The sequence below is a fragment of the Astyanax mexicanus genome, chromosome 1 (assembly GCF_023375975.1).
Source record: "Astyanax mexicanus isolate ESR-SI-001 chromosome 1, AstMex3_surface, whole genome shotgun sequence".
In the NCBI taxonomy this organism is placed as follows: Eukaryota; Metazoa; Chordata; class Actinopteri; order Characiformes; family Acestrorhamphidae; genus Astyanax; species Astyanax mexicanus.
Window position 1 is genome coordinate 107,076,080 of NC_064408.1, and position 13,018 is coordinate 107,089,097.

The following is a 13,018-nucleotide window of genomic DNA, read 5'->3' on the forward strand; positions in this document are numbered from 1 at the left end:
TGAAATAAGACGGAGTACAGGCACAAAGTGCCAACAGCAAGACGAGGCTACACCATGGGCCTGAGTCCGTATGTCTGCGAGTGTTTGTGTGTGTGTGCAGCTCGTTTTGTTCTCAAGTGGCATGATAATCCAGTGAAATTTCTCAGCTCTGTTTCCTCCTGCAATCAGAGAGTGGAGAGCCACTGCAGAATTGCGTTCATTTGTAAAAGTATCCAAGCCAAAATTGCAGCCCAGGGCAGATAAGCTATAAAGATGCTGATCAGAAGTGGAGCTAAACAGACTGCACTGGAGGGCACGACGTGTCACAGGCGGATCCGCAAGACCAATGACTGTGTATACCTGATTCCACCCGCCGCTCCTGCCTAGAATACACAAAAACACCACACACTGAAAAAACACTGCCGTGAAAAATGAACCGCCGCACCCCGGTTCATCCTCCTCTTTCCCCTCATCATATCTTCAAATTATTCCAAATTCCCAACTAAACAAATTTCCCATTTAAATATGTAGCAGGAGAGATACGTTATAATATGGTTACTCACTCAGCGAGCGTGTTTTATGAACCTGCACATGTTTATTGATCCTTTGGGGCATTTTCCTCATCTCAAGTAGTGGACTATGTGAATTCTGATAATTTAACAATTTGTTATAAGTTTGCAGTTCCAATATGTTGATGCTGAAGTGTATTAGGTTAAATTTACACATTTTTATGAGTTATTTAATAATGCTTTAGGGTACATTTCTGGTTTAGTTTTAATATGTGCAAGTAATGGGATATTTTAAATTGTTTATTATTGAAAAGTAATAACTGAAATAAACAAAAAAATGTTACACAACCCCCCCTATCATGTATTTTACTGTATTATTGGTGTGTATTTTAAGATGTGTTATGTGATGGTGGTATGTTAGCAATTCAGTGGATATACTATATAATGAGACATCATCCAATTGTATATAGGCCTTTAACACAAAAAGGGACACAGACAGACAGATAGATATATTAATAGATAGATAGAGGTTTATGCAAATGTAACAATAGATATACAGCTCAGGAAAAAAAATAAGAGGACACTTAAAATCGATGAGTTTCTTTGATTTTACCAAATTGAAAACCTCTGGAATATAATCAAGTGGAAGATCAACCGAGAGCTGAACTGCTTGAATTTTTGCACCAGGAGTGGCATAAAGTTATCCAAAAGCAGTGTGTAAGACTGGTGGAGAAGAGCATGCCAAGATACATGGAAACTGTGATTAAAACTGTGATTTATGAAACTTTATGAATATGAACTTGTTTTCTTTGAATTATTTGAGGTCTGAAAGCTCTGCATCTTTTTTGTTATTTCAGCGATTTTTCATTTTCTGCAAATAAATGCTATAAATGACAATATTTTTATTTGGAATTTGGAAAAAATGTTGTCTGTAGTTTATAGAATAAAACAACAATTTTCATTTCACTCAAACATATACCGAAATCAGAGAAACTGATTCAGGTCTCAAATTTTATATAGGCCTGTAACAAAAGAGGTAGACAGACAGATAGATTAATACATAGAGGCAGTATATAGAGGTGTATGCAAATGTGAATATAGATATATATATAAAAAATATGTGTAAATGTAGATAAACATGTCTGAACAAATATTAATAAAACAGACAAAGCACTACAAAAATAATAATGTGATAATGTAAAAAAACAGTGCATGTACTAAACTAAAACTATGAGATGGATCACTGTATATTAAAGTGTATATAATATATTATACTGAAAAAATAATAGGAATACTCCAATGTGGGAATTGTGCTCAAATATATATTTCAAAGAGTTAAAACATCTTAATGATCATCACAAATAAAAGAACTTTTGTTTGTAGAGAGTTATGAATTGTCTAGAAATGTTTAAAATTCTCATACGTAATATCCACAATCATTAAAGATGGAATTTAATAATCACATGATCCAGTATCAGTTAAATGTTATTCTTCTTACTGTAATATTTTAGAAGCAATTCTTTGTCAGATGCTTCTTGAAATTAAATACATTTTACACTTATACTGTGAAAACTTTACAGCTTTACAGGAGACTTCTTAACTTTTAATGTAGGTCACTGTACAAAGAATTTGTACTGAGTCATTTTGGAGCATTTCTATTGGTAAATTTTATTACTAATGATAATACTACTATTATCATTAGTAGTAGTATTATTAGTAGTAGTATTATTTGTGATAATTTTGACACATTTTATAACAATATATTTTTACAACATAATGAAAGCGCAAACTTTACACTCTAAAAGTGAGAACTGACTGTTTTTCGAGGGATGTTTTGTGTGTAAATGAGATTACGTTAAGTTGTTATCATTCCAGTAAGAGATAAAGGGTGATGTGATAAAGGGTGAAACAGTAGAGTTGAATGTAATTATCAGGGCAGATGTTACTTAAAGTAAAATGATTTAACAGGATGACCGTCTGCTTCTTCTTCCAGGCTTGGAGGCCCGGTGTTTTGAGGAGGAGGAGGAGGAGGAGGAGGAGGAGGAGGAGCAGGACTGCGTTGAGGACGTGGATGGAAGGTTTTGAAGGCTGCACATTGATTGACAGCGCTACCTCTCTGTCAGCGCCCTGGGGCTGATTGACAACACAGTTCATCTCACATTTAGTGAGCGAGCTAATGCAGCAAATTCCTACCAGACGGCGCTTTGCTCCCTGGTGGACTTTCTGCTCCCCGAATAAATATGTTTTTCCATCTGTGAGTCTAAAGCAAAGCAAATATAATTAAATGTAAGTATATAATTAAGCCTGTTTAGAAAGCACTCGTTTACAATAAATTAATACATAGACTAATTACACGTGGGAATAATTCATCTGTTGTGGTAACAGTTAATATTTGCGTAGGTGTCTGAATATGGGCGCCCGGCAGAAATTGAATCACCTCAGTGGAACGACTGATCTCTTGCCAAATTTTTAATAATTAATTTAGGGTGCAGCGCTGACACACAAGCATCTTTTCTATTATTTTATTTATTTATTTTTGCTCTTCATTGCGGAAGTAACATACTGTACATCTGTAGCTGTGGCTTTGTGGCTTCTTGTATTTTGTTTGTTAAGTTTGTGACTCTGTTTTGAACAAATTCTCCAATACTGTACTTAAAAAAAAATATTTTCAATTATTTTTCTATTTATTCTGTTTCTGTTAATCATATTTATATTAAGACCTTAGACCACAGAGGAATCAAATTTTCTCTGTTTAATAACTACACTTTTTATGTTTTATATACTGTCATGCACGTATCCACCCTGTTGTGGCAAGCTGCCGTATACAGGGTAGACAGTTCATTTTTTGTGAAAATTGGCATTTGACCTAAACCATTTAAATGCAAACCTGCAAATTCTTCTTCTTCTTCTTCTTCTTCTTCTTCTTCTTCTTCTTCTTCTTCTTCTTCTTCTTCTTCTTCTTCTTCTTCTTCTTCTTCTTCTTAGTAGTAGTAGTAGTAGTAGTAGTAGTAGTAGTAGTAGTAAATAAAACACTATGAATGTTGAAAATATGAGTGTTGTGATGTCACTGATATCAAATACTACTCTCTGAAAGGGGCGGGGTTATCCAAAGATGGCAGGCTGAACATGAAATTCTTGAACACGTTTAAATAGCTTAATATTTTTAAAAATACAGACAATTCATTTTTAGTGAAAATTCCCATTTGACCTAAAGTTGTTAATTATATAAATTGTTAATAGTAACCTTGTCCTGTTTCAAAGATCAATTTTAATTTTATAAAAAAATCACAGGGTGGCCAGGTTATGTTGTACCTTATCTAAGTATAGAGACAATATAAGAAATATCAAGTAAAATGATTAAATTGATAAAATTATAAAATGAATTATTATTATTATTATTATTAAACGTTAAGCTGCAAGGGTTTTCAGTCTCTTGAAAATAAAACTCAGTTCTCAAAAATGCCCCAAAACTCAATATAAAAATATGAATTTTGAAAATATGAATATTGTGATGTCACTGATATTTGTCACTGATAATATTACTGTCTTAAACGGATGGGGTTATCTGAAGATGGCAGGCTGAACATGATACATGAACATGTTAAATTGCTTAATAGTTTTATAAAAATAGCCAAATAATTACTGAAATGTTTGAATTGTTAAAACCAACTTCTAAACTTTTAGAAAATATGATACAAAATAAATAATAATAATAACCAAGCACCACTGCAGACGTGGCTATTCTGACCCCTATATCAAAGAAAACTGTATAAAAAGAACAAAAAGTACTTTAAAGTGAAGCTTAACATTCCTCTATATTTGTAATAATAAGTTCGTTCAGAGTCTTAAAATCTTAAAAAAATATATTGTTACAAAGTGACTGTACGAAATAAAAAAAAACATGCTACATACACAAAGTATTCAAGTTGACTCACCAACTGAGAAATAAAATGTCTGTGAACTCTAAAAGGCCTGTAAAAGTCCTAAAGCTAAGAATAAAGTCATCCAGCCCGCAATTGCTGCAATTACCACGTGGATACATTTTTACACAGTTAGTAAAGTATGCAGTAAAAGTGAAGCAGAATGTGTAGAATAAAACTGCCATTAATTATTGTAGTTCTAAACTGCTGCACTTAATAGTGAGTGATTTTAGGCTTGCCTTGCCGAGACTAGAATCTCTTCAGCTGCAGGTCAGGCTGAAAGTTTCTGCTGTAAATGTGCTGCAGGCTACCGCTCGCTAAATTACTATTGGGCTGTGAACCCTAACATGAGCTCTATACTCAAACACGTTCACCTGCTGTGCCTTAAATACAGTCACTGGAGATCAAATATGAAGAAATTTAGAGATAAAACAGCATGGAAATGACACAATGAATATTTAGCAACATGAACAACACAGAATTATATTTTTGTTTAGTTTTACTTTATGTATGTAAGCAAAGTACCAATTTAATACCAATATGTATCAATACTTATTCACCAAGCCAGGTGTTGGATGATAACCATAAATAATATTAAACTCTTCTAGACTATGCTGTATTGAACGAGTAATTATTCAAATATTCACGTTTGTGGAAATCCCTTTAATTGACCCATTATTGACACATGCCTAATGCCTGGCTTAGGCTAAAGGAATATAAAGAGCTCTGGAAGCAAATAAACAGATCAGTTTCTGAATCAGTTTCTCTGATTTCGCTATTTATAGGTATATGTTTTAGCAAAATGAACATTGTACTTTTATTCTATAAATTTATATATATTTTATATTATATAACTATAAAATATATAAAATATTATATTATATAATATATAATATATTATTTTATATATATTATAATAATTGGTGGAATAACCCTGGTTTTTAATCACGGTTTTCATGCATCTTGGCATGTTCTCCTCTACCAGTCTTACACACTGCTTTTGGATAATGTTATGCCACTCCTGATGTAAAAATTCAAGCAGTTCAGCTTAGTTTGATGGCTTGTGATAATCCATCTTCCTCTTGATTATATTCCAGAGGTTTTCAGTTTGGTAAAATCAAAGAAACTCATCATTTTAGATGGTCTCAAATTTTTGAGTCACCTGGAATGATGGCTTTCAGTTATCAGCTGTGCTGAACTTGTCAGGAAAGGAAGACCGAGAGTTACCTCTGCTGTACAGGATACATTCATCAGTACCAGCATCAAAAAACGCTTAAGTTAACAGCACAGTATTTTGGTTTGCTTAACTCTTTTAAGTTACTACATGATTCCTTGTGTGTTCCTTCATAGTCTGGATCACTTCAGAATTCATTTACAATGTAGAAAAAAAGAGAGAAAAGCATTGAATAAGAAGCTGTGTCCAAACTTTTGACTGGTAATGTACATATAGTCTTGCAATCAAAGTGTTTTATATATATTTCTGAACAAAACTGAATAAAACAAATCACAAAAATGTGAGTTTATTTTCATAACCACCACAGTTCAGCACCACATTTGTGCCTTTGTGCAAACTGTAATGACATTTTAAAGGTAATTCTCTCTCTCTCTCTCTCTCTCTCTCTCTCTCTCTCTCTCTCTCTGTCTCTTCATGTGTAGGGCACATTAACAGTTTGGAAAGGGCAGGTTTATGTCATGTTTTCATGTGCAAAATTCATCACTGAAACATTATTTCTGACAGTTCTCATACATCTGTCACGTTATAGCTTTTATGTTAAATAATTAACGGTAGGAAAGACAGAATGAGTGAGTGTTTTGGCCGGCTGGTGTGCTACGTCTGCATTTTACTGTCTGTCTAATAAATGAGGGCATTCAGGGGAAAGTTCTGATGATTTTACCTCAATGGAGGGAAATTTCCATTATTTTAGTGAGACTTTCTTGCAGGGATGTTAGATTTAGATTGTATTACTGTACACTGTAAACCCATAAATAGTTTGAACTCAATTGAATTAAGTCTGTTTTACATAAAATTGGACATTTCTAAACATGAGTTTACATACTGTATACATTCAGTTAAAACCAACTTATAACAACAGTTTTTGACACTCACGATCAGTGTGTAGTGATTCCGCCGGGTAAACTTCTAGACCATTTAATATGATTAACTTCCTGGTCTATGTGTTGTAAGCTATAAGAACAAGCATCATTTTCTAAACTGCTGCAGTAACTCTGTGTTGTAGGCTGTAAGAACCATCATCACTTTCTGAGCTGCTGCAAACACTCTGTGTTGTAGGCTGTAAGAGCAAGCATCATTTTCTGAGCTGCAGTGACTCTGTGTTAAGGGCTATAAGAACAAGCATCACTTTCTGAGCTGCTGCAGTAACTCTGTGTTGAATCTGCTCTCAATACTGTTCCCTATTGCTAATGTATGTGAATTAATTATTTTGTGAAAAGTCTAGTAATGTAAGCTTGTTTTGTTCTGTTTTGTTTTGTACTGCATCCTGTTAAGAGTCTATGTTAATTCAACTTAACTTAGATGTCATTGCTTATTTTTTTTTCTTAATTTAGTAGTAAGATAGACTGGTTGTGCAATAGTTACTTTAACTATTAAAAAGTTAAGTTTCAAGTACACAACATATTTTGAGTATTTGTCTGTGAAAAGATTAATTCATTTAAGGCAACGAATGACTTCAAATGATTTGAATAGACTTAACTTATTAGGGTTTACAGTGTTTGTGTACCGCTTTGTGTACATTAAACACATGGAGGTGATGATTGCGTCAGAATGGTGAGGAAGGTGTGGGCTCATTTTTTTAAGTTTTTTTTATGGTCTAATATGAGTAGAGCGTAATAGAAGAGAGGCAGACGGAACAGAGGTAGAGATAGAGGTAGAGAAAGAGAAGGAGGAGGAGTAGACCAGAGTGGAGGTTTGGTCTGGAGCTTGTGAACTCAATAAGAAAGCATAAATAAAGAATTCTCAGTTTGGGGTCTTCACACCGATGGAGGGTGCATATGAGACATGTTTTCTTTGTGTGTGTGTGTGTTGGTGTGTCTTGTGTCTGTGTATGTGTGTGTGTGTGTGTGTGTGTGTGTGTGTGTGTGTTGGTGTGTTAAAATGCCTGGAGCTGGGTTGACTGAGTAATCTCGTCTGAGATTGACAGTTATCAGCTCTCTCTCTCTCTCTCTCTCTCTCTCTCTCTCTCTCTCTCTCTTTCTCCTTTACCCTTTTTTGACAGCAAAACCCAGCTCATTACAGTGGATTGGGAACAGACTCGCAGCCAGTCTTCTCCAGTCCACACTGACAGCGCACTGATCGCCCAAACATGCATTTACTCACTGTAATACACACCTAGCATTCAGCAGCACAGCAGAAGCATGTGGCTGAGGCGTGGCTGTTGTGTAAAATAATGCTACAAAGGTACAATAACTTCCTATTTCCTCATTTCAGCTGTCAATCAGATGTAATGCAATGACAGACTGACTATATTTATAATAACAGTGTAGCTACTAGTAATGTGTTTTTCTGTTACAGATGGACAACAATAGTGCCCCTCAAATAAATATACATGTATCAATTTTGACTCAAATTCTGACATTTATACAAATTAAATCTCAACAGCTATAACAGTTCATATAAATATACTTGCCGTCATCTTATTGCAATTAGGATTAATATTAAAACTCATTAAGATTAAAACTGATGTTGATGCACACATGTAATCTCATAGGCTGTACTATTTTGGTTCAGCTCACAGTGAAGACACCACTAGTAGTTACTTTTGTTATGATAAAAAATATTTAAAGTTACAGATATTTTAAGGCATTCGTTACATTCTGCTGCACGTGTCTTATATGTAATTGCAGACGCTGAGACTGTTTCTGCTTTATACAATTCATGAACATCAATTGCCTTTACAATTGTTTATTGTTATTTATTGTTATTATAAAAAATATGTTTATTATTTATTTTTTATATATTAATAATAGGAAATATCAGTGTAGTCAAACATCTCTAATAATGACATAGTTACTATGTAATAACACTAGATAGACTGTATTTAAAAACACAATACTCTATAGTTCTATTATAGAAATCATGTAATTACTGTATAGTTGCATTTTAATATTCATATAATACCTGTAAGTAAAGGTTTTTAAAAACATATACTACTGTAAAGTTACATTTTAATAATAATGTAATAACAGTAAGTAAGTGTCTTTAAAAACAGATACTACTATATAGTTACATTTTAATAATCATGTAATAGCTGTATGTTAAATGTCTTTAAAAACAAATGTTACTATATCATTACATTTTAATAATCATGTAATAACTGTAAGTAAAATGTTTTTAAAAACACATATTACTATATAGTTACAGTTTAATAATCATGTAATAACTGTTAGTAAGTGTCTTTAAAAACATGTACTACTGTATAGTTACTTTTTAATAATCATATAATTACTGTTAGGAAAATGTGTTTAAAAACACGTATTACTATATAGTTACGTTTTAATAATCATGTAATAGCTGTATGTAAAATGTCTTTAAAAACAAATATTACTATATCGTTACATTTTATTAATCATGTAATAACTGTTAGTAAAATGTCTTGTAAAACACATATTACTATATAGTTACAGTTTAATAATCATGTAACAACTGTTAGTAAGTGTCTTTAAAACACATACTACTGTATAGTTACATTGTAACAATAAGTAATAACTGTAAGTGTCTTTAAAACACATACTACTGCACAGTTACATTTTTTTTAAATCATGTAATTGCCATATAACTGAAGTGTAATAACTTGGTAGATTTTATTATCACTATATTACACCCATTAAATTACCCATTAACAGACTTATCTTATATCACAGCCTGATAAACTAGCCTCTAAATGATAATACTTTAAATATTCTGTACTGGTTTTGTTCAACACAGTGTCTCAATGTTTGTTTCAAGGAGTTATAAATGACACATATGCAAACAAATGGAGCAGAGTTTAATTCAGTCATGAAATAAACTGGGTTTTAATACCCGCACAGAAAAGGCTCCATTTTTTCCTATGTGAGCTAAGTGGTGAGGTGCTCGCAGGGCGGTTTGGGCCGGGGCTGAACATTGGCCCATAGCTGTTGGAGTGAAAGGCAGGAGCCGATATATCACTGGCTTGCAGGTCCCGTCAGCCTGCCACTTACACACAATAAATGGCTGCACACAAAACTAAGCTCAGCCAGCCTATGCAGATAACAGCGTCGTTCATTTCCACATGTGCATGCTAAACCTGCATGATAAACGCCATGCCTGCGAGCCCTTCCGCCTGCTTTTCATCACACCACCAGAGCCCCCCTTCCTCCCTCCATCCCTCCCTCCCTCCCTCCATCCCTCGCTCTCTTTCCCTCTCCCATTGCAATGCAGATTCAACCACCAATCTTTCTTCTCTGTCTCCGACGCCTCAGACACAGCCTCGTAATTAACATGCACAGGAACTGTTATTTCTCTTATCTGCTTCTTCCTGGGCTGCAGTGTAGGGGCATCTGTGGCTGCCTGAGCCTTGTTGGTTGTGGAACAGGTGAACACTGGTCGTAGTGTGAATGTAATAATGTTGTTTTTCTTCTATATGATCTGAGAACATCTGTTTAGTCTCACTTGTAAGCATGAACTGATTTTGTCATAATTCTACTCTAATACCTCCCTTAGTGTGCTCAATGGATACATTCACATTACAAGGCTGGATTCAGTCAAATCAGATTTTTTATTTTTTATTTTTATTAATGTGACTGATTTTTTCTGATCTGATACTTTCCAATCAGATTTGAATCATCAATTTAGTTATGTTCAGACTGTATCTGTTAAAATGACTCTCTACACTGTTGTTGCATGGTTATTAGATCAGACATCATAAACATGGTCTGCATCAACTCATCTTTGGTGCTTTTCTTGGACCCCCACATTTCCATAACACTGGATTTGATGAGATCATATCTTTGGAAATTGGATTCCAAATGCAGTTTTAATCCATTTTTTGGTTTTGGTTTGGTTTCTGGCTGTTCATACTATTACAATCAACCTTTTATGTGGTTTCTGGTTGTCTAGACTATTAAAAACCAATCTGTATTCAATCTATATACTCCAACCATCTGGTTTTATGTGTTTTCTGGTTGTCCATACTAATAAAAATCAATCTGGATTCAATCTAGATATTCCAAACATTTGATTTCATATGGTTTCTGGCTGTCTATACTATTAAAATCAAACTGGATTCAAACCAGATATTCCAAACATCTGATTTCATGTGGTTGCAGATTGTTCATACTATTTAAAAGCAATCTATATCGTCCAAACTATCTATATATTCCAAACAAATGTATTCCAAACATCTGATTTTATGTGGTTTCTGGTTGTCCATACTATTAAAAATCTATTTGGATTCAGTCTATATGTCCAGAACCCCTGTTTTTATGTGGTTTCTGGCTGTCAACACTATTAAAAATCGATCTGTACTCAGTCTAGATATTCCAGACATCTAATTTCATGTGGTTTCTGACTGTTAATACAATTAACAATCAATCTCGATTCAATCTATGTATCCCAAATATCAGATTTCATGATTTTAGACTATTAAAATTAAAACTGGATTCAAACTAGACTCAGAATTGGTGCTCTGGACTGGAATTCTGAACATAACTTTTCAAATGTGGTCCTAGATTGGATATAAAGCGTATCAATCTGTGTATGAGTGCCAATTCATGGAAAGAGTCCCCTTACAGACCAGTTGATTCTTTGATTTTAGAAAGCAAGTTCAGCAAAGTGCAAGTAGGAACTGCTGTGGATTGGACCGAACAATCACATGATCAGCTGATCACCTGTCCTTGTGATTTGAGAGAAAGCAGGATTCATGTGACTTGGTTATGATAAAAATTCATCACTATACCCTGAATTGTGTAATATATATATATTACAAAATTAAAGAAGCCAACTTCTGTATTAAACACTAAAAAATGACGTATTGACTGATCTTTTTATTGTCTTATTTTATGCTCTTTAGAGATAGACATTCTTCTTCACTCACGGACAGATTCATCTGTTAGTTTTGCTCTCCTCCTCCCCTCGCTGTGTAAGACAGAGACAGAGGAGGGAATAGGAACATGGCTCCTGTAAAGCAGATCATTAATAGCTGCTTCTGTGGCCTCTGCCCTGTACTTTAAATCATTAAGAGTGGTGCAGGTGTATGTGTGTGGTGCTAAGAACCTTCTGGCTGTGTTTAGTGGCCCCACAGGAATCCTTACAGGTTCTGAATTATCACTGAAGAACAAAGCTACAGCCGTGTAGGCAGGCCAAACTAAACCGCTTACACACTATTGTGCACTCTGAGGTTAAGATAATGCCTCACAACACCTAGCATGGGTGGAGCAGCTCTGCATTCATTTTTAAATAGATGTTAAAATACATTTGAATATGTGTAAAAAAAATTACACATAATGAAAAAAAAATGGATGTTTCAAGATATACACTCAAACATACTGACAAACAGACCAAACAATTTTCACATTAACTACAATTTAATGCTGAGGTCAGTCTACAGTATGTCTTCTGACTCCAAGTGCAGCAAAGTTAAATGAATTTTATGCAATGATACTATGCCCTTATTCACATCACGATACTCATCTTTGTAGAGTTTGTTCATTAGACCTAATGCATGTAGTGCAATTCTTTGGCGTCATGCCAAGCCTTTAGAATTTGCTGAACTGAATAAAATGATGCTGGAAGTTCAAAAGTTCATCTGAAACAACTCTGAGTCCAAAGTTAAGACATACAGTATAAGATGCTTTATGTTATGCTTTTATTATGCTTTATAATAAGTTTCTGTAATAACTGTGTACTTACACATTAACAATCCATGTAATAACAGTGTAACTACTACTGGTAAAGCACACACTGAGAATCACAAGATGTTTTGATCCAGGATACGTATCTGATGTTTTAAAAAGCCTCAGCTCTATAAAAACGCAAGCGCTGTCACCAGTGACAGTGATTTAGAGGATATCTGCATGTGTGTAACGTGCACATAACTGCAGGCGGTCACCGCTGCATCAGCTGTCCATCTGCATAATGGTGTAATTGGCACGCTGCATGTTGGCGAGCGAGTGGTCCGAGCCAGTGCAGTGGGTGAGCGTGGGGTGTGTGTGAGGGTGAAAACACTGCACAGAGGCGACAGATGAGAGAGCTAACACACTATCCTCCGCTCAAAGTGTGTGTGTGTGTGTGAATGGCTTTCATCGGGAGCACACACTCGCTGTCACTCTCTCTCTTTTTCTTTCTCTTTCTCTATCAAGCACATGTTCACCCCTGTTTCTCTTAAACACAAATGATACACACACACACACACATTCACACTCACGTACGCACACTTTCTGTGTTTTATCACTTCTCTAAGAATTCACACACTTCTTGTCATAATCGTAAAGTGCGAAAACCACAACGGACAGAATGCTCGCTCTCACAGTGGGGGTGGAATCAGGGTGGGGGTGAGGGAATCAGTCCTGTACTGCTGCTCCTTAGGAAGAAGCACCTGAAGCTGCTCCACAAAAGACCCCACAGGCCTCAGAAGC